The 21,896-nt window shown below is 36.3% G+C and overlaps 1 protein-coding gene across 1 annotated transcript in view; it reads left to right on the top strand.

The window, feature by feature from the left end:
* Positions 1-355: 355 nt before the first annotated feature.
* Positions 356-21,896, top strand: part of LOC106063574 (rho GTPase-activating protein 100F-like) — a 126,483-nt gene continuing 104,942 nt past the window's right edge. The window contains exon 1 of the mRNA XM_056028904.1: positions 356-541. The gene's annotated coding sequence lies outside the window, so the exon portion shown is untranslated. The remainder of the gene's footprint in view (positions 542-21,896) is intronic.

Below are 21,896 nucleotides of genomic sequence, written 5' to 3'. Positions count from 1 at the left end.
GAACACTTCCACGAGTTGACAAGTGTCAGTGAGTGTGGCACATAGTAAACGCCTCACGCGCACACACGAGCGCGCGCGCAAACACACACACACGCACGGAGTGACAGCCACCCTCCGTCCTCTCTCTCTCTTTCATCTCCCCCCACCCCCGCCTGGCTTTCTACGTATGTGGATGATAAATGGTAGCGCATAGACCGGCTTCTCTCCGATGTGAACCCGGTAGTGTGGCGTATATTGTGCGACTGCCGGTTCAGGTAGTTATCATTTATTCAACGATCAAATTGTAGGAATCTAGAAGTGGATACACCAGAACACACTCACAGCCACCCACACACAGACACACCTACAAACTTTTGTTCCTTATTTTCCTTTGCTCAGTTTTTCCGTGACTTCAGCACGGTGGATATCAATTCAATTAAGATGTGTAATTCCTTAAAAAAAAAGTCTTCGTCTGAGCACATCAACAAATAGTTTTGTTCTAGAAAGCAGCCCGTGCCCTACGTTGGGAATAAAGTTATTTCTCTTTATTTGACAATCTCCGGTAAGTATTTTTATTGAACACACATAGGAAAGATTGAAAGAGAATGTGTATTTTCGTTGTGAAATTTCACGTTTTTCATGTGTAAATAGGTAATTTCAGTGTAACTTAAACAGGTAATTTCAGTGTAATTTAAACAGGTAATTTTAGTGTAATAAGAACAAGTAATATCAGTGTAGGGGGTACTAGTGCTCTATCACTTTCAACAAAGTCATGACATGACTGACATTTGAGCCCCAGGTTTGACACAGACTGAAGATGCGGTAATTCTCATTGCGACGAAGTACTAAGAAGACAGTGATCGCACATCAAAGTTGGGTTGATAACTGGCAGCATTAATTAGATTAATTAACAAGAGATTAATTAACAAAACATTAATTAACAAAAGATTAATTAACAAGAGATTAATGAGAAGAAAGTTGGGGGTTGGGGATAGGGGCGCGGGAGGGGGGGGGGCAACAAAGATTTGATTTTTAAAAAAAAGTTTAATGTTAAAATACTTTTTAAACACGCTTATATTGAGTGAAATTGCATTGATTATTTTGCACCAGTCCTAACTGTTCACACCTGCGTAAGCTACTCTCCTGGTCTTGCGACTTATATGCTTCTGCTTTCTAGCACGTTAACATCAGGGACATTCGCCCTTTTGGGGAGAGAGCATCGTTCAAACCGCTGCCATTATCTCTCATTATTGCAAGGCTTATCTCTCGTTAGCTTAGTATATTTCCATGTAAAACCAAATTGTTTAATTACGACTTACTGATTAACAAATTGGTTAGTTGTTGTTGTTTATTTCATGTGTTGTCATTCACAAAATACATTTGTGAAAAGTTACAACTTGATCCGAGAAGGGGAAGTGGGGGCAATAACAGACAGACAGAGTGAGTAGATAGAGCCTTGGTTTGAAACAACTTCTGATGACTGAATTGAACGAATCAAAAAGAGAGGGAGAGAGATAGACAGACAGAGAAAATGGCAGAGAGAGAAAGAGAGAGCCGGACAAATATAAATATATAAATAGAGAAAGAAAGAGAAAGGCATAAATAGAAATCAGAGACATTTAGAAAGAAAGACATGGGGAGAGAGACAGAGAGAAGGTGGCATTTAACTCATGTAGCCTATTCAGACAACACTCTTACAAGAGAAAATAAGCTCTTACACAGTTTTGTTCATACAACCACATCTATGAGCTTAGCAGTTTCATGTGACCAATTAGTTTGTTCATGGCTGACTGACAAAAGAAATACAAAACAATAACATGCAAAATAGGAAAAATACTTTTAAAAAAACTTAAGCTTGTGTAACAACCGCATAATTACTGTCATACCTCTCAATACTGCGAGATTTATCTTCCCTTTCGTATGTAAACACAATAAACTAATTTCCACTAATTGGATAATTTTTTGATTGATTCATGTGTTGTCATCGACAATGAATAATTGTGCAATGTTTCAGCTTGATCCGATAATGGGATATGGGAGAAATAATGTGTTCAAATTTTGAATCAGACAAACAGACAGAGTGATATAAGGTTTGTAAAATAAAACAAGCTCATCTGATTTAGCTCCGAGTCTACCAAAGCACAACTACGGTAAGACCTTACTTTTATTCTGTTACACTCTTTGTTTGTTGGCGTTTGGTTTGTATTTCTACAGATCTGAAGTATGTAAGTTTATTAGATGTCTCTCTTATATTTCCGCATTAAGATTATAACATTTGATTTATTCTTTATTATACTTACAGTATAAACTTTGACAAAAATGTCTCAGAGATGTCAACATTTGTGAATTTAAGGCTTCTTCGTTTATACCCTATAGAGACTATAGACATTTACTTAAATATGTTCATGATTGATAACTTGCATGCTGATTGGTCAGACCTGCACTATTGAAAGGTAGACTACCCATTGCCAAAAGAAGATTTATATGTATCAGACTTTTTGAACAAACATAAAAAAGCAAGCAAAATTATAGTAATAATTTTAAAAAATACAAAGCTTGTCTAAGTGAAAGAACTCCACATTTACACACACACACAAATAATTCTCAATAATGTATAAGTTATTTCCCCTTTTTCGATATCAACAAAATAATTAATTACCAATAATTAATTGACTAATTTTTTAAAAATTGATTCATGCTTTTTAAGGTACAATAACTAATTATTCAAAGTTTTAATTTGATTTGAGATTGTGTGTGGGATAACGTGTACAATTGTCTAAGGGGAACAAACTCCCAAATATATTTGAGTACTGAAGACTTAATCTCCGTGTCGGTATGAAACAAAATAATTAATTACTAGTAGTTAACTGATTTATTAGTTATTTGGTTTATTGTTTCATGTATTGTCTACGCCAATGAATAATTGTGCAAAGCTTTAACTTGATCCGAGAATATGAATGGGAGAATTTACATGCTCAAACTTTTCACCAGAAAGACAAATAGAGTTGATACAAGCTTTGAAAAAACAACGGCGTCTACTAGCAGTAGTTTGATCACTAATAGGACCAAAACATTTGTCTGGAGCTTCGTCATTGTTTTGGACTAGATCTTTGTTCTCAGTCGAAGTAGATATGGAATTCTAGATACTTGTAGATACTTGTAGATACTTGTTGATACTTGTAGATATGAGTATGTGTCACTCGTAAACATCTTAGAGACGACACATATTTCTTAAGCTTTAAGTTGTAACATTATTGAAATATCCAAGTCATTGTAAGCAGTCAGCATTAATAGCAGAGAAAGAACGAGGGTCAGATAAAAATAACGTTGAATATTTGGGAGAAATTGATATTTCTCTTTTCATTTAGTCTGTAAAGAAAATGAGTTTAAAGTGACAGGGGATGGAGGGAAAAAGCCAAACTCATCTTCTTTATTTACCTACCATTTACTTAATTCAACTTCCATTCCTCGTCCGAGCCGTTAGTTGAATATCTCGCCCTGGGGCTAGACTTCTGTTTTGAAATCAAGGGGAGGCACTCCCAATGCTCACAGTCGTCCCTTGGAGAGACTCGAAGATCAACACAAGTGGATAAATGTCTGCGAGCTACCCAGCACGCACTCTGGAGTGAGTCTGTCGTATAGTGTTTGTTGAGTTTCTTATGCTTCGTATGGTTGCTGTGATGGTAATACGATCATATCAATCATGTGTTGATGATGCATGGCTAGTATTCAAAGCTTGAATAGTTTCAAGTAGAAGTCACTAATTACGATTGCGTCAGTTTGAAAACAAATCTTACATAATGTGGTTGTTTCTTTAAGAGTGGCCTAGCATTTGATATTATTAGTCTCCTAAAGCAACTCACACACTTGCAGATTCCTCCAATACTACAATGAAGTGACTAGATGTCGAGGTTTAAATTGGTTGAACTTTGATACATTCAAACTCGATCATACAGAATGACTAGAAATGCAACAATGAAATAAATTGGCAAACGCATACTGGGAACTTTTAAAGTGTTAATTAGAAGGACAAAATGACGTGATTAGTGGTGACCAGAGTAAACTATAATGAATTCTGATATCTCGCGATGACTTTCATTGATTGTTTTTTATAAACCTTTCTGAAAAGTAGAATTATTCTTGATCCTTTCTTTAAAATTCTTTGGAATATTTCCATAGCTTACCAGTGTATTTATTTGATTAACAACTGGTCAAGGTTTCTACCCTAATCTCCGCTAGACATCTAGAATGATTTTTTTTTCTTTCCGGACACACGTGACCTGCTTACCGGACGGAATATTTAACCGAGCGGTTAACGAGAAGGTAATAACAGAAATAAAATAAACTTATTTTAAATGGGACGACAGTAAACCACAACTGACCTATAAATAGAATAGCGTCATGGTAAGCTAGAATGAGTCTACATTTTTGTACGGACCTGAGGCCCCAACCTCACTCCTCCACGCAGGCATCTCAAGTGATAAATGTATCTATTTATGCTTTATTAGTCATCCGGGGTCTTCTATACTCCCTATTCTGTTGGACATATTTAAGATATAAATAATCTAAAAAAAAAACAACATCTAGACACGATATGCAGATTGAGTACGTAGATAGGAATATCATTGGAGAACACATTACTCCGAAAGAGATGACTGGAAAACTATTTATAAATAAATCGGAACATATCCCGGCAGACATCGGCTTTAGTAGAAATCAACTAAGAACATAAAACTAAAATGTTATTTAACCTTGGTTAGGTCAATAATAGAATATGCATCCTCAAGAAAACATTAAGAAACTGGAACAGACACAAAATAGAGCAGTGAGATTCATAACAAACGAATATTCACATTTGACTAGAGTAACACCTTTAGTAAAATCACTAAATTTAGAAAGTCTTCAGGATAGAAGACTTAAAAGTAAAGTAGCAATAAAACACTGAACCATAATCTTCAAATACAAAATTTAATAAAAATACTCAGAAAGACACAAAGATAAAGGCACATTCCTCATTCCATGTGCTAGGACAAATTTGTACAAATGCTCTTTCTTCCCTAGCGCTATTAGAGCATGGAAAGGGTTGCCTGAGCTAGCCAGGAAAACCAGTAACTTGGCAATATTTAGGTCATTGGTTAATAAGCATGACTGAATGCATGACGCGTAGTACGTAATCATCTTATTTTTTTGAAGTAACGTCTGTATTATATAAGATAAGATAAGGTATTGTGATCACAGCTGGGTCTGCGTAATATTGTAATCTTCCTGGTCTTCAGAAAGAAGACAGTGTCTACTTTTTTTTCAGACCATATCATTATAAATGTATTCTGTGTCTATGTGCTCTGTATTCTTATCAAGTAGATGAGAGACTGTGATGACTGATCGAATTATTAGGATGTGGTATTTAAATTATAACTGCACCTAAAACGACCATAAATAAGCAGACAACTAGATCTAGTGATGTTACTAAATTAGGATCTAAAACAAAATTAACATCTACCAAGGATACCAACATGTATGCATTCAGCTTTATCTATAACAGCACACATTCCGTTCACGAAATTAAAGCATTCAATGCATCATTTAACGTCTGTGTGAGTAGTCCTTTATTTTGTCAAGAACAAAGACATGGTCCAATCGAATTCTCATTACTGAGAAAACGTTACGAAAGAAAACAACAACAACAACTAGTTCAACTCAAGTCGAAAGCATTTCATTCCTTATTGGCAATCCATTATTTGTATTAGCCATCACTCACCTGTAATAAAAGGACCGGCTGACTGCCATCAAAGCCAAGACAGTGACAGGGAGAAACAAAAGAGAAACAACTGGGGGTCGTCTGGAGAGCAGCTTTGTCTTGTTTCTTATCTCGCCCAGATCCTGGGCTCTGAGCACCTGCCAAACAATCCCAACTGTCCGAATGTCCCTCTAAGAGCTAGCCAATACAAGTGAAAGGAATATTAAACTCCTATTTGTTTTGCGGACCATGAGTTGCTATTTTTGTCATAAAGCGAGCAATCTTATCATCAGGGCCGGCTTTAGGCATAGGCAAACCAGGCAGCTGTGTAGGGCATCCGATTGGTGAGGGCCTCGCACAGAAATAGCAAAACTTGAACCCAATGTTATTGTTGGAATACACGAGGTTTTTAAATCAATTGTTTGATTTTATTTTGTCGCTGTTTGTTTATTTATTTTTTGGGGTCACCAAATTTACTTCACCTACGGCCTCCAATTATCAAAGGCCGACAATGTTATCATACATGCTGGTCGTCGGCCTATGTAGCATAAACCTTTTTCTGAGTAACTGAGGCGCTCGAGTTTGATTTGTTGTCGTTTTGGGCTGTCAACTATCATATTACACTCTATAAAAGAACGCCTCTTTACCTAATAAAATACAACAAATTGGCTTTTAAGACTCAGAGGAAGAAGGGGACATGGTATAGTGTACCATAAGACTATACCAGGAATATGAAATTAGTGTGAACTCGTGGCGTGACCAGGTGGTCAGCGCTTCCATTGAGTACTCTGCTGACAATAAATTGAGTTCACATCATTATGATGATTACTTTGATCAATAGATTAATTATAAGTTGTCAATTGCAAACTGGGTGTTCGGTTTGTAAATGACTAGGAATCACGTAAAGTTACAGACTGCTGCTTCACGTCTACTAGTGTTGCTAAGTTTTGTTGTTTTGTTGTCATTACTAGACTATCAGTTCTAAATGATAAATGAATAGAGAGAACTTTTGGACCCGATGGGAAGTCTAAGTTAACAAGCCTCAAAACTTGTTATGATAAGAATGCCATGAGAGCATTTCACAGATAAGACTTGACGGTGTCCAAAACCAAGTGATTGCTTCTTCTGAACAAGAACTACATGAAACAAGGCAAAAAAACAGATTTACATATGGAGCACAACGACCCTATGAAACGGTACACGCGAAAAAAGGTTCTAAACAAAACATCTTTGAACTGCTATTGGAAGAGAAACATCTTTGAACTGCTGTTGGAAGAGAAATATCTTTGAATTGCTGTTGGAAGAGAAACATCTTTGAAGTGCTGTTGGAAGAGAAACATCTTTGAACTGCTGATGGAAAAGAAACATCTTTGAACTGCTGTTGGAAGAGAAACATCTTTGAACTGCTGTTGGAAGAGAAACATCTTTGAACTGCAGTTGGAAGAGAAACATCTTTGAACTGCTATTGGAAGAGAAACATCTTTGAACTGCTGTTGGAAGAGAAACATCTTTGAACTGCTGTTGGAAGAGAAACATCTCTAAACTGCTGCTATAATTATTTTTGAGTTTCGCATCCGAAAGAAAGAATACATTTTGAAAAGAATCAAAGAAATTTTGGGTAACAATGGGACTAAGCTTGAAGACGAATGACATAACATCCAGCAGACAGACTGACAATATGTTCTTTACTTCATGTCTGACGCACTAATTGGTATTCATTACATGTATCATTGTACAAGTGATTTATATTTTGAATTACTCAATTTATTGAACTGAGTTTGAAAAGATAAAAAAAGCTTTAGACTCAGCGCTGAGTTACTTCATTGTATTCTAGTAGTGTGTTGAAAAGGGTTAAAAGCACCTTCGCGTGTGACGTATGGTTGGGGAGACAATGCACAAACAATCATGACAACCTGTAATATTTGTTTTGTTTATTCAATGTTTTTACAAATTACAAGTTTTTCTTTTACCTAAGGCAGGCCAGACGATTCCTGCAACACACATCATCGACATAAACTATAAGGCAATGCTGCCATGCAAAAGAAGAGGGAGGGAAGCGAAAACTCCCCCCCCCCCCCACACACACACACATCTATAATTCCACGGTTATGTTGCAATGGGCATTGGCAGGGCCCAAACCTTTTCCCCCAAACCTTCTGTTGATGGGGGCGGGTAAGAGAATAAGAGATGGTGGAAAGAACCAAATATCTAGTTCAGTGAATATTGATTGGTGATTTGTCAAGGGGCAAACTACCCGTGAAAGTGGTAAGCTTATCTTCTCTTGTATGTCTAACCCGTATATTATGGGAGTTCGTTGAACACAGAGGCGTCATAATTATTGGGAATGTAATAGTAGTCCGACATTTGCTAGTTATTGTAAAATAATCGTGTACCGAAGCAGGCTTTACTGAGTGAGAAATTTATTTGGAGATTGTTTGTTTGTTTTGCTCACCACAAATATCATATTGCTATGATTGCTATATATTACATTTTTTGGCGCACTGGCGAAAACGAAGCTACACCGTGAACATGGGCGTAGTTCAGAATACAGCATAAAACAAGCAAAATATTTAAACTGCTTTTTTAAAAAATACAAAGCTTATCAATCGAAAAGAACTCTATATTTACAGGCATATTCTCTCAATATTGTAATATTTGTTTCCCTTTTTCGATATCAAACCAAATTTCATTGTGCATTTTCGATCCAATTTAGACACCATGTATCTAAGCTGACAGTTGCTCTCAGTGGAGATAGGACTCGATGAAATCCACATATTTTCTTCTCCTGCTTCCACCCGGAGATGTGCCTTGTAGAATCACTTTTGCAAGACTATTGTACCCTGACCATGACCTACTGAGAATTCAGTTGTTGTTTTTTTAGTTTGATTGGATAGACTGACAATTACCATAAAAAGATAAAGTGTAGCCTATTGATTGCAAAGAAGTTATTTATAACTATTTATATAAAAGACATGTTGAAAATGAATGACAAATACTTTTTTTTCGTATAGACAAAGAATATGCAAAGACCAGGGCTAAACCAAACATGAAATATATGTATTTGTATGCTATGACTAAATAGGAAATATATGTATTTGTATGCTATGACTAAATAGGAAATATATGTATTTATATGCAATGACTAGTCTTATAAGATAAGATAAGACTAAATGTGAAATATATGTATTTGTATGCAATGACTAAATAGGAAATATATGTATTTATATGCAATGACTAGTCTTATAAGATAAGACTAAATGTGAAATATAGGCCTATGTATTTGCATGCTATGACTAAATAGGAAATATATGTATTTATACGCAATGACTAGTCTTATAAGATAAGACTAAATGTGAAATATATGTATTTGCATGCTATGACTAAATAGGAAATATATGTATTTATACGCAATAACTAGTCTTATAAGATAAGACTAAATGTGAAATATATGTATTTGCATGCTATGACTAAATAGGAAATATATGTATTTATACGCAATAACTAGTCTTATAAGATAAGACTAAATGTGAAATATATGTATTTGTATGCAATGACTAAATATGAACTATAGTTCTATGTATTTCTATGGTCCCTACGTTCATCTCGATCTTATAAGGCACATGTTGAAGGCCAACTGCAAACCAAACCTCCATGAGAACTGCCTCCCAACTTGAAACTCACACTTGTATTGTAAGACCTGCTCACACGCGATCCACCTGAAGGCAATAGTGATGTTCGACCATGAACCAAAGGTGATTTAAAAATGATTACATCGAAATGTCAAAGACAACGACTTGATGCAATGGTTGGTGCTCTATTATGAAGTTTAAAATTCCCTACATAAAATTGTGATCTTTAAGAAAGAAAGGTAATTACCAAATGTCGTGTTCTGAGCGCGTATATCATCAACTGTACGCATATGTATGTTTACACATTTCAAAGTGCATCCCGTATGACAGTGTTGCATTTTTATAGAAAAATCAATTATTATTAGCTAAAAGCTTCAAGAATATATTCCTTTTGTTTGTTCTTGCTATGTTTACTTCTTTGTATTTCTGTCAGCATTTCAAAGTAAAAGCACATCGCTCTGTAAGTCTGGGATGTTGAGTTGTACTATGTTAAGGTGCCTGTTGTTTGTCTGTTTTTACAAAGCTTATATCAACTCACTATGTCTGTCCGGTAAAAAAGTTATTTCTCCTACACCCATTCTCGAATCAAGATGAAACTTTGCACAATTATATTCATTATCGTATCTTATCTTATATAATACAGACGTTACTTCAAAAAAGAAGATGATTACGTCCTACGCGTCATGCATTTAGTCATGCATATCATTGGAGTAATCAATATATGAATCAATAAAACAAAACAATTAGTCAATTAATTACTGGTATTAATTATTTTGTTTGATACCAACAAGGGTAATTATTCCTTCAGTATTCACAGATATGGCGAAATATGTCAGGTTTAGATATTTATACACATTATTTCTCCCACACCCATTCTCTGATCAAGCTGAAACTTTAAACAATTATTTATTGTACCTAACAAAACATGAATCAATTAAAAAATTAACCAGTTTGTCAATAATTGTTTTTATTAATTATATAGTTTGATATCGAAAAAGGAAAACAACGTCTACGTTATTGAGACATATACTTGTAAGTGCAGAGTTCTTCCCCTTAGACAAGCTTTGTTTTTTTTTTAAAAAGGATTTTTTTTATATTTTGCTTTTTTTTTTTTACTTCCTGTAGTTGACTTTTTTTACAGGCAGACCTTTGACCTTTTCAAGGCGATGCCTGAGTTTTGTTTGAATTTATTTCTCCTCATTAAAGTGTAGGCTTGTAGAACGGTCGCCACATTTCAAAGAAGTTTGCGGTAAAGCTTGCTCGATCTATGCCGAAGGGAAAAGGACATCTAGTTGTGAAGGGATCATGCATGTAAAAAGCCAACAATCTTTCCTCCGCCAGGTACCTTCGATGAAGTCCCGTTGATCTTTGGAAAGGTTTTTATCCAACGAAAAGGTTTGGACCGGGAGCTCTTCTGAGTCCTGTCTTAGGGCCCCCAGCAGTAACGGCCATTGACCGAGTAAGGCGACCATACATATCGGTATACTAATTACTGTAATGTTTCCCAAGTCTGTTCCATTCCCGATGTATTCGGTACTGAGTCTACTTGTACTCCTCTTGTGCTCGTCTGAGTAACGATTACTCAATGTTGCCAAGTAGAAACATTTTTCTGCACACACTGCAATAATTGGATTCGAATTCAGAACTATTGGTTGATATCGATAAAAAAGATGACGTTACTGTAAGCCCTGAGGAAAAAGTTAAAAAAAATTCCTAGTTGGTGTTTTCAAGATGTATTTATGTTTTAGAATGCTTTCATGTTCTATTCTTCGATGTCTTACGAAGTTGAATTAGTTTTATTGAAAGGTACAGCCATAAGCTACAAGATGTGTCGTGCTAAAAATAATAATTCACTGACCTCCAGATTTATTAAAGTTCTGAATGCCAAACATACCTCACGCGTGGAAACATTTTATCTGGTCTGTTTATTTATTTATTTATTTTGTGTAATAACATATTCCCCCCCCCCCCGACTTAAGAAAGACAGTTAACATATTTAGATATGGCAGGGTTTTTTTTATTCAGTGATCTCAAGATAATTTGAATTTTACGTTGTTGTAATTGGTTACCTAAATCAACCAGGAAAACTAACGACTTAGCAAAGTTTAAGACACTGATGAACACTCATGACTAGATTGACACATGAAATATTTATGACGTAGTTATCTTTGAAGTAAGGTCCGTAATTTATAAGATAAGATATGTTTGCTTTACAAACATTGCGTTCTATTTAGCAAGTTTACATCTTTTTCTGTGTATTTTGTATGTCTCAACAGCAACTAATTTCTAATATTTTCACATCAAACTTCAAGTAATACACAGGGTGGGCACGAGGACGCATAAAATCATGTATCTAAATCCCATTCTTTAGAATCTTAACTCAAGACCTTCGGTTCGTAATCCGAGAGCTTTGTCCCTCGGTTAAAATGAACCATAGCACGTGCACTGGCGGATCCAGAACTTTGGAGTGGGGGGGGGGCGATTTTTTTCCAAACCCTAACCCTAACGCCCAGTAAACCCTAACCCTATGCATAAACGTGCGTACAGTATATATATATATATATATATATATATATATATATATATATATATATATTCGATATATGAGAATAAAATAAGTCTGTTTCTCAATCTTCGGCGAAAAAAAAACAGAAAAAAGAAAACAGTCATGTTGAGGCCTTTCTCTTGCAAGCTTGGGGGTCTGGGAGAGCGCTGTAAGCTTTTTCAGTGGGCCCCGACACCCAAAAGCGTTTTCTTGCATTTTTCACTGCAGAAACGCATTCTCCTGACACAGTTCATTATTTATCAGTAGGGTTCGGGGCGAAGCCCCGACGCCAAAAGCGTTTTCTTGCCCTTTTACGGCTGAAACGCATTCTCCTGATATCTACAGCTCATTACTTATTAGTGGGGTTCGGGGCGAAGCCCCGACGTGAAAAGCGTTTTCTTGCATTTTTCACGGCTGAAACGCATTCTCCTGACATCTACAGCTCATTATTTATCAGTAGGGTTCGGGGCGAAGCCCCGACGCTAAAAGCGTTTTCTTGCACTTTTCACGGCTAAAACGCATTCTCCCGACATCTACAGCTCATTATTTATCAGTAGGGTTCGGGACGAAGCCCCGAAGCTAAAAGCGTTTTCTTGCACTTTTCACGGCTGAAACGCATTCTCCTGACATCTACAGCTCATTACTTATTAGTGGGGTTCGGCGCAAAGGCCCGACGCCAAAAGCGTTTTCTTGCATTTTTCACTGCAGAAACGCATTCTCCTGACATCTACAGCTTATTATTCATCAGTGAGGTTCGGGGCGAAGCGTCGACGCTAAAAGCGTTTTCCGGCATTCTTCACTGCAGTAACGCATTCTCCTGACCTACAGCTCATTATTCATTCTATTATAAAGGACCTTTTGGATAATGTGGAAAAATATTCTAATATGAATTTATAGTCCCTTAATACATTGCACATACAACCGATTTGTTCTTTGAAAAGATAAGATACCCCACACATATTTAGATTAATGCTTTGAGGATCGCTGCCGAAAAAAAAAATTCAATAAAATTCATACATAAATTGTGAGTTATAGTCCTAAATTTATTTAACTAGAAAAATATGAGATAGAGTAAAGGTTGGAAAAAGTCGACTAGGAAAAGATTATCTGGCTTTTGAACTCATCTCAACCGTGACTGTTATATTGAAACATTTCGTTTGAATTATAACTTTTCCAAAGCAAAGTCTTTCTTAAAATAGTTATGATAAATTCATGTGAAATTACACAAACTCTGTCTGGAAAGGGGAAGGTCGGTAAAATGAAAACGATTAATCCTCGCTCCTTTTTATAATTTCTGCTAATGATTGCATTTTGCATTAAAGAATAGGGGTTGGGCGATTCGATATAATAATTTACTTTATAGCATATATAAATTATATTAGTGACAGATTTTTTTAAGTTTGTTATTTCTTACTATAATACAAAAAGAAAAAGTATTGGTTTGTCCAATGCGGGGAAGGTGATTGCATGTATCGCACTTCCACCTGTTTATATTATATAGATATTCGACTAATTTTGTTCACATACTATGATTTCTCCATAAAAGTAGGACCGTCCCCCCCCCCCCAAACACACAAAGGGTTTAGGTGGGAAGGGCAGTAGAGGTATTCGCTCCTCCCCGACATAATATAAAGACCGGTTAAAATACCAATAACAAGTTTTAATCATGTACATATAATTGATTCTGTTAGCAAGCTGTGATTTCTACAAATAAATAGGACCGCCCCCCCCCCACTCGAAAGTTTATGGTGGGGGGGCGGAATGATGCCATCGCCCCCTTCCGACCCTACCAAATAGGGGGGCGAAATAATCTAAAAATAGGTTGAAATATAAATAATTAGTATATATTATTAACATTAGTAATAAATTCGTATACAAATTGTGTGAATTCTATACTAAAATTCGTCCGCCCCCCCCCTCAGGGGGGGGGTCGGCCGAGTGGGGGGCGATCGCCCCTACCGCCCCCCCCCCTGGATCCGCCAGTGAGCACGTGTTATTGTTTGAGATGGACATGGAAAATATGAACATTTCATTGAGGCTTGGTCAAGTGTAGAAACAGCTTGCCATGTGTCAATTGATCTCGACAATCTTCGTACGAATCTAGGTGAACTATTTTTAGATATCGAGCTTTTCCAATTCCACGCTCACCCCCACTCTTCAGGCTCTCATGCTGCATTGAACATGCACCGCCACATAGTTTTCAAAGAGTCGATGAGGCTTCGGGGGATTTCTTTTCTATGGAGGTCCCATCAGAATATAATTTGAGAATTCAGCTATGAATGGTATCAATCCATAACAACTGTTTATAGAGACGTTCAAAAAAAAAAGGCCATGAAATAACTTTGGACTTAGCCCATGACATTGTTTGGATACCACAAAAAGATTTGTGAAACACAAGCTGCCTAAGAGAAACGCAAGTAAAAGATTTGTGAAACACATTCTGCCTTAGAGAAACGCAAGTAAAAGATTTGTGAAACACATTCTGCCTTAGAGAAACGCAAATAAAAGATTTGTGAAACACATTCTGCCTTAGAGAAACGCAAGTAAAAGATTTGTGAAACGCATTCTGCCTTAGAGAAACGCAAGTAAAAGATTTGTGAAACACAGGCTGCCTTAGAGAAACGCAAGTAAAAGATTTGTAATTTTAAACCTTCTTTCGTAATTTAGGAGATGTCACACTGCGATGAAGGAGACGCTCTCTTGGCAAGTGTGGGGCAAGTAACAAGGAATTATACCTTTTACCTTGACCTATCCCTTAGTCTGTTGGACCGTTGGGCCACCATGCAAGATTTGTCGACCGTCTTTCTCCATTCTTCTCTATCTTTTACTTTAGTTACCTCTTTCAATGGCAGGCCAGTCCATTCTTTTATGTTGTCTTCCCATCGCTTTTTCTGTCTGCCTCTTCTTCTTTTGCCTGGCACTGTTCCCTGAAGGAAGGTTTTTGTGAGCCTCGAAGACCTTGTAATATGGCCATAGACTTATAAAAGAGAACATAAGTAAAACATTCAAAGGCATACAAAAAGTGACTTTGGGAAGCTAGCACAATGGTGTTTGAAGCTTTTGACTCTTGCTTGCTTCTTGTTAAATCTTATTTTCCAGTTCTTGAAGCGATATATGAACTGGATGTCACATGCTACGTAAACAAAACATCCTCAGTAAGAACTTGATTAGACACTTGAGACTCAACCCCAGCTTTCCTTTCAATGTGTTCAGTGAAATTATTTAAACCTGAACTGGTTTTAGAATGCCATCAGAAATACTTCTCATTGGTCACAGATTGACCTAGCTTTATTCTGTCTTGAGACAATGTATACTTAATAAACTGTACACAATCAAGCATAGAGTATCACAATCAGGGTCTTTGCTCCTAAGCTCCATTGAATTAGGGAATATTTCTTGCCCCATATGCTAGAAAAACTCCTACAATTGCTTATTCTTCCATAGTATCATAAAGCATGGAGTGGGTGGCCTGAGTCAGCCATGAAAACCAATGAATTTCACGAGTAGATTAAACATGGATATGCGTATCGTAGGACGTAATTATCTTCTCTTTTGAAGGTACATCTGTTATCTAAAAGATAAGAATAGAGATGGTGTCGTCTAACTCTCCTAAACAAATGTACATACTGTCATCCAACTCTCCTAAACAAATGTACATACTGTCATCTAGCTCTTCTAAACAAATGTACATACTGTCATCTAGCTCTTCTAAACAAATGTACATACTGTCATCTAATTCTCCTAAACAAATGTACATACTGTCATCTAGCTCTTCTAAACAAATGTACATACTGTCATCTAATTCTCCTAAACAAATGTACATACTGTCATCTTATTCTCCTAAACAAATGTACATACTGTCATCTAGCTTTTCTAAACAAATGTACATACTGTCATCTAATTCTCCTTAACAAATGTACATACTGTCATCTAGCTCTTCTAAACAAATGTACATACTGTCATCTAATTCTCCTAAACAAATGTACATACTGTCATCTAATTCTCCTTAACAAATGTACATACTGTCATCTAATTCTCCTAAACAAATGTACATACTGTCATCTAATTCTCCTAAACAAATGTACATACTGTCATCTAATTCTCCTAAACAAATGTACATAATGTCATCTAACTCTTCTAAACAAATGTACATACTGTCATCTTATTCTCCTAAACAAATGTACATACTGTCATCTAGCTTTTCTAAACAAATGTACATACTGTCATCTAATTCTCCTTAACAAATGTACATACTGTCATCTAATTCTCCTAAACAAATGTACATACTGTCATCTAATTCTCCTAAACAAATGTACATACTGTCATCTAATTCTCCTAAACAAATGTACATAATGTCATCTAACTCTTCTAAACAAATGTACATACTGTCATCTAATTCTCCTAAACAAATGTACATACTGTCATCTAATTCTCCTAAACAAATGTACATACTGTCATCTAACTCTTCTAAACAAATGTACATACTGTCATCTAATTCTCCTAAACAAATGTACATACTGTCATCTAATTCTCCTAAACAAATGTACATACTGTCATCTAGCTCTTCTAAACAAATGTACATACTGTCATCTAATTCTCCTAAACAAATGTACATACTGTCATCTAACTCTTCTAAACAAATGTACATACTGTCATCTAATTCTCCTAAACAAATGTACATACTGTCATCTAATTCTCCTAAACAAATGTACATACTGTCATCTAGCTCTTCTAAACAAATGTACATACTGTCATCTAATTCTCCTAAACAAATGTACATACTGTCATCTAGCTCTTCTAAACAAATGTACATACTGTCATCTAACTCTTCTAAACAAATGTACATACTGTCATCTAATTCTCCTAAACAAATGTACATACTGTCATCTAGCTCTTCTAAACAAATGTACATACTGTCATCTAATTCTCCTAAACAAATGTACATACTGTCATCTAGCTCTTCTAAACAAATGTACATACTGTCATCTAACTCTTCTAAACAAATGTACATACTGTCATCTAATTCTCCTAAACAAATGTACATACTGTCATCTAATTCTCCTAAACAAATGTACATACTGTCATATAATTCTCCTAAACAAATGTACATACTGTCATCTAATTCTCCTAAACAAATGTACATACTGTCATCTAGCTCTTCTAAACAAATGTACATACTGTCATCTAGCTCTTCTAAACAAATGTACATACTGTCATCTAATTCTCCTAAACAAATGTACATACTGTCATCTAACTCTCCTAAACAAATGTACCTACTGTCATCTAATTCTCCTAAACAAATGTACATACTGTCATCTAGCTCTTCTAAACAAATGTACCTACTGTCATCTAACTCTCCTAAACAAATGTACATACTGTCATCTAACTCTCCTAAACAAATGTACATAGTGTCATTAAACAAATGTACATACTGTCATTAAACAAATGTACATACTGTCATTAAACAAATGTACATACTGTCATCTAATTCTCCTAAACAAATGTACATACTGTCATCTAGCTCTTCTAAACAAATGTACATACTGTCATCTAGCTCTTCTAAACAAATGTACATACTGTCATCTAATTCTCCTAAACAAATGTACATACTGTCATCTAACTCTCCTAAACAAATGTACATACTGTCATCTAATTCTCCTAAACAAATGTACATACTGTCATCTAACTCTCCTAAACAAATGTACATACTGTCATCTAACTCTCCTAAACAAATGTACATACTGTCATCTAACTGTCCTAAATGTACATACTGTCATCTAATTCGACTAACAGTACGTGCTGACATCTAATGCTTCTAAACATTTCCCAAGCCTGTTTCGCTTTCCAGACTTCTTGCCGTTAGGAATATGCTGATGAAATAGGGCGTCATCGGGGTGTCACCGATACTACAGCAGACACACAGCGCCCTTGTGACCCCACATCCACCCTCCCACCTACACACACACTCGCGCCTACGACAATTCTCAGGGGGCCATCCTCTGTAAGGTCTATATGCCGCGTCCACAAACATTCAATTCTGGTGGATCGCATTGACAACGATGTCTGAAGTCCCAGGAGACGTGGTAGCCAATTCAACAGGTCGAATTTCGGAGATAAAAATACACTACCACAAAAACTTTTTAATGTCTTTTTGTAGACTTTCGTTTGTGCGTGTATGTGTGAGTGTGTGTACGTGTGTTATTTTGAGTTATAACTATTTCATAACCTTTCAATTCTCTCCTCATTTCGGATCTAGCTCTTCCATTTGATGAGTTTATTGTATAAGAAAAAAAAGTAGAGGTAAAATACGTTTGTTGACCTTTTTATTTCCTGGATCTTTTGTTAATTGAGCGAAGCAGCAATAAGATGAACATTTTTTTTATATGGCCTTTTGTAAAAGTTTCTGTTCTCAAGCAATGTGCGTTTATGTTCCCCCCCCCCTTTCCCGTTTCCTTGACCTTCCCTTTCCCCCTCCCCAGCCTGCGTTATTGTGTGACTTGCTCTTTCGTCCACTCTCATCCCCTTTAGCACTCATGTTCAGATCCGTCAGCAGTTTCCAAAAAAAAAAAAGATGTCATTATGGAGAGAGCGAAGCTTGGAGAAACAGACCGAATGAGAGAGAGAGAGAAAGAGAGAGAGAGAGAGGGCGAATGGAAGGTTGAGAAAGAATAAGAAAACATGGAGATAACGGGCCATAGAGACAGAGACAAAGATAGAAAGAAAAACTACGCACTGACCTTTGTAATTTGTTACTCTCTAAATCAATAACTCGGCCAATGACACGGAGGCGAGTTCTGGTGTAGTAAAATATACTCTCGGAGCCATACTGTTTTTGTTGTTTTTTTACTTTGTCATTTCGTCCTTCTGGTTCTAGAGTAGACCAGAAAGCCAATTGATTTGTAGTTGTCATTTCTTTCGATACAAGGCATACATAAAAGATCTAAAGTCAGCATTAATACAAAATAATAGCTTGTATATATTTACGTATTTGACTGATGTCTCTATATAAGCTAAAGCCCTGGCTGACTGACCGTTTTACTTATCAATAATTGTCCCACGTGGACTAAATAGATACCAAAATTTTGCTTATTTTTACTTGCCATGTACGTGCAACAATTGATCACTTTTTATGTTCTACACGCAGCAGTTAATATTCTCATTACAATAGTGTTGTATTTTCCAGCTACTTCGTCCTAAAACGTTTTCTACAAATGTTTAAAATCACAAAAAGGAAACTTAATTTCTTTCTTAAGCACACAAAGTAACATTTGTTTTTGAAGTGTAACTCACAATTATAGACACTTTAATAAAAAATGATATTTCCTTTTTGCTTGGCCAATAGAGAAATACCTGTTTAAGCTGTGTGTGTACAATTTATTAAAGGGTGAATGGGAATGTTATAAAAACTAGATCTAATCAGTAATATGGAATTTAAAAGACGAAGAATAGTTAGATTGTGTTAGACTTAGCGTTGGTGTGTTTGTGGCGTTGTGAGGCTATAAGACTTGCCTTTAAGCCTGAAGATTAAGGAGGAGTGTTGTATTTCACGTGGCTACGCAGCCCCAGCTGAGACCTACATATTTTGTCACATCCAGAGCAGATATAACCATTGTCCACCGGATTCTCTTTATGCCGACTATGTCTGTTCTCGGCAGTGAATGTTCATTTGGTCTCAAATATGTATCCCGCGACTTTTGTCAGTGATCTCCAGCTGTCTCGTTCCAAGGCCGCCTGCAACCAGATGCTCTCTTCTATGTCAGTTAAAGCGAGTTTGCGTCTAAGCTCGTCTTTGGACGCTTCGGATAAGGGTCATTAGCTATTAAGGCAGATGAGTAGACCAGACCGAAGGTGGCAACTTAATCGTGCGGAGCAGGCCTTCCAAGCCCAGTTCCGAGTCTGCCATTGCCCAATGGGTGTTGACTTCGGACGGTTTCGAGAATACTACGACACACGGTTTCGCCACTGCATCGAGGATACTACGACACACGGTGTCGCCACTGCATCGAGGATACTACGACACACGGTGTCGCCACTGCATCGAAGACGATAAGACAATAAGCCACATACTTTATGGATGTCGCGTTTTGGATGAAGGGAGATCAGGACAAGGAGATGAGAGAGAGGGGAGAGAGAGAGAGAGAGGGGAGAGAGAGAGAGAGAGACAGCTAGTCCATGTATGTGGACAAGGCGACCTTGGGACACACTGCCCGATTTCTTTCACGTGCTCTAAGGGAGCAATCTCAGCATGCTCTTCTGCTCAATGGGTTTCCGTGGGTCACTTCTGTTGCATTGTGAGGAAGGGGATACTAGAATTCATGGACCAAACGTAAGTGTATTTGAGCGTAAAAAAAGGGAGGGGGATTCATAAGGACATATCAAATACTCCCATTAGAATTCTTATTGTAACATTTGATATGGGAATATTAAAATACTGGCATTTAAATTTATTGTTAATTCAATGTAAAATAGGTCGTCAATAATTGTTTACCAACCTCAAGTACAGGCTCATTGAATGAAACATGTGTTTTAGAAGTAAGTTAATGCAAAGACCTAAAATATCACTCTTTATACTTTATAAACTTCTACAGAAAATACTTTTTTCCAAGGATAAGTAATCTTTTGCAATTTTTTTATGAAAATGAAAAATAAATCCTCCTATTTTTTTTTTTAATTTTCACATTTGTAACTAAATATGGTGTATAGTAATATTAAATGTAATTAAATTTTGTATTGTAACATTTTTATGTGATATTTAATACATTTAACATTATTTTACATTTACTTTCATCTGACATGACATTTAAAATTACTTTTTCTCTCAGTTTTCTTGTTAACTTTACATGCTTTTTATAACATTTCATATGCCATTTTATTATATTTAATTTTCTGGCATAAATTAGCCAGAGACTTTCAAAGAGGGATCAGTGAGCTTATTAGCAGGTCCCCGGTTTGAAATCAGCCCTCCCCAGCGCGGCCATGTCTTGCCCTCCTACTGGAGTCTTTTGCCACGACGCAACAATCTTTATTTCGGAACAAACATCTGAAAGTTGCTAAGTCAACACAAAAGTAGCGACTTGATCAACAAAAAAAATACATTTAGTAGAGTTGTGATTTTATTTCATACTTTCAAATTGATTAATATCATTGGCTTAGAGCAGTGTTTCCCAAACTGTTGACTAAAGTGTACCCTTTTATACTTTTTGTTACGCTGAGTACCCCTCGCCTTGTATCATTGAGAAGAAGGAACACAACACACGGGTATTTCAAAAAAAAATCAGCATAGTTAATGAGATGCAACGCGTACCCCTCCAAAGTCTTTCCGTACCCCTTGAGGTACGCGTACCTCACTTTGGGAAACATTGGTTTTGAGGAAGGAAATACATTTGATTAGCAACCTATAGTCTACCTTTCTGTCTTGAGTCGAAGATAGCCAAAGATAGTTACATTGGCGCACCGTACAAAAAGAGAAATAATTGAATGGCATTATATTACACTAGACATTCATTTCTGTATCTTTCTAACTGTATGTTTCTATTATTATATTGTATATGGGTAACATTTATAAACAGTGGCGTAGCAACCTTGGCGCAAAGGGCTCATTTCGTCTGGGCCCATGACCTTTAGGGGACCACAAAAGATCTGGAAAAACAATTGACTGTAACAATCTAAATGTATCGAATGTAAGTCATGTATGACTTGTTGTAAGTCCTTACTCAATCGAATGTTATGGCAATAAAACTTAAGCATGCTAAAACATTCACTAGGGTGAATGTCAAACGTTTTTGACCCGGGGACCCATTTATATAGCCAAAACTTGCCCGCGGACCCCTAAATGAAAAAGCTACATAAATGCATATTATATAGCTTTAAAAAAATTGTTAAAGGAAGGTTTATTAAGATTGTAACATCTGTTTAAATTAAAATTTAAAAAATAATGACTTGAGATTGTATCAATGTATTCATGCCCGACTGTGATTAAGTTCATAACGGCAATGAATCCAAACAA

The sequence above is a fragment of the Biomphalaria glabrata genome, chromosome 5 (assembly GCF_947242115.1).
Source record: "Biomphalaria glabrata chromosome 5, xgBioGlab47.1, whole genome shotgun sequence".
Taxonomy (NCBI): domain Eukaryota; kingdom Metazoa; phylum Mollusca; class Gastropoda; family Planorbidae; genus Biomphalaria; species Biomphalaria glabrata.
The sequence above is the reverse complement of the archived record's forward strand: the minus strand, read 5'-3'. Positions and strand labels throughout refer to the sequence as shown.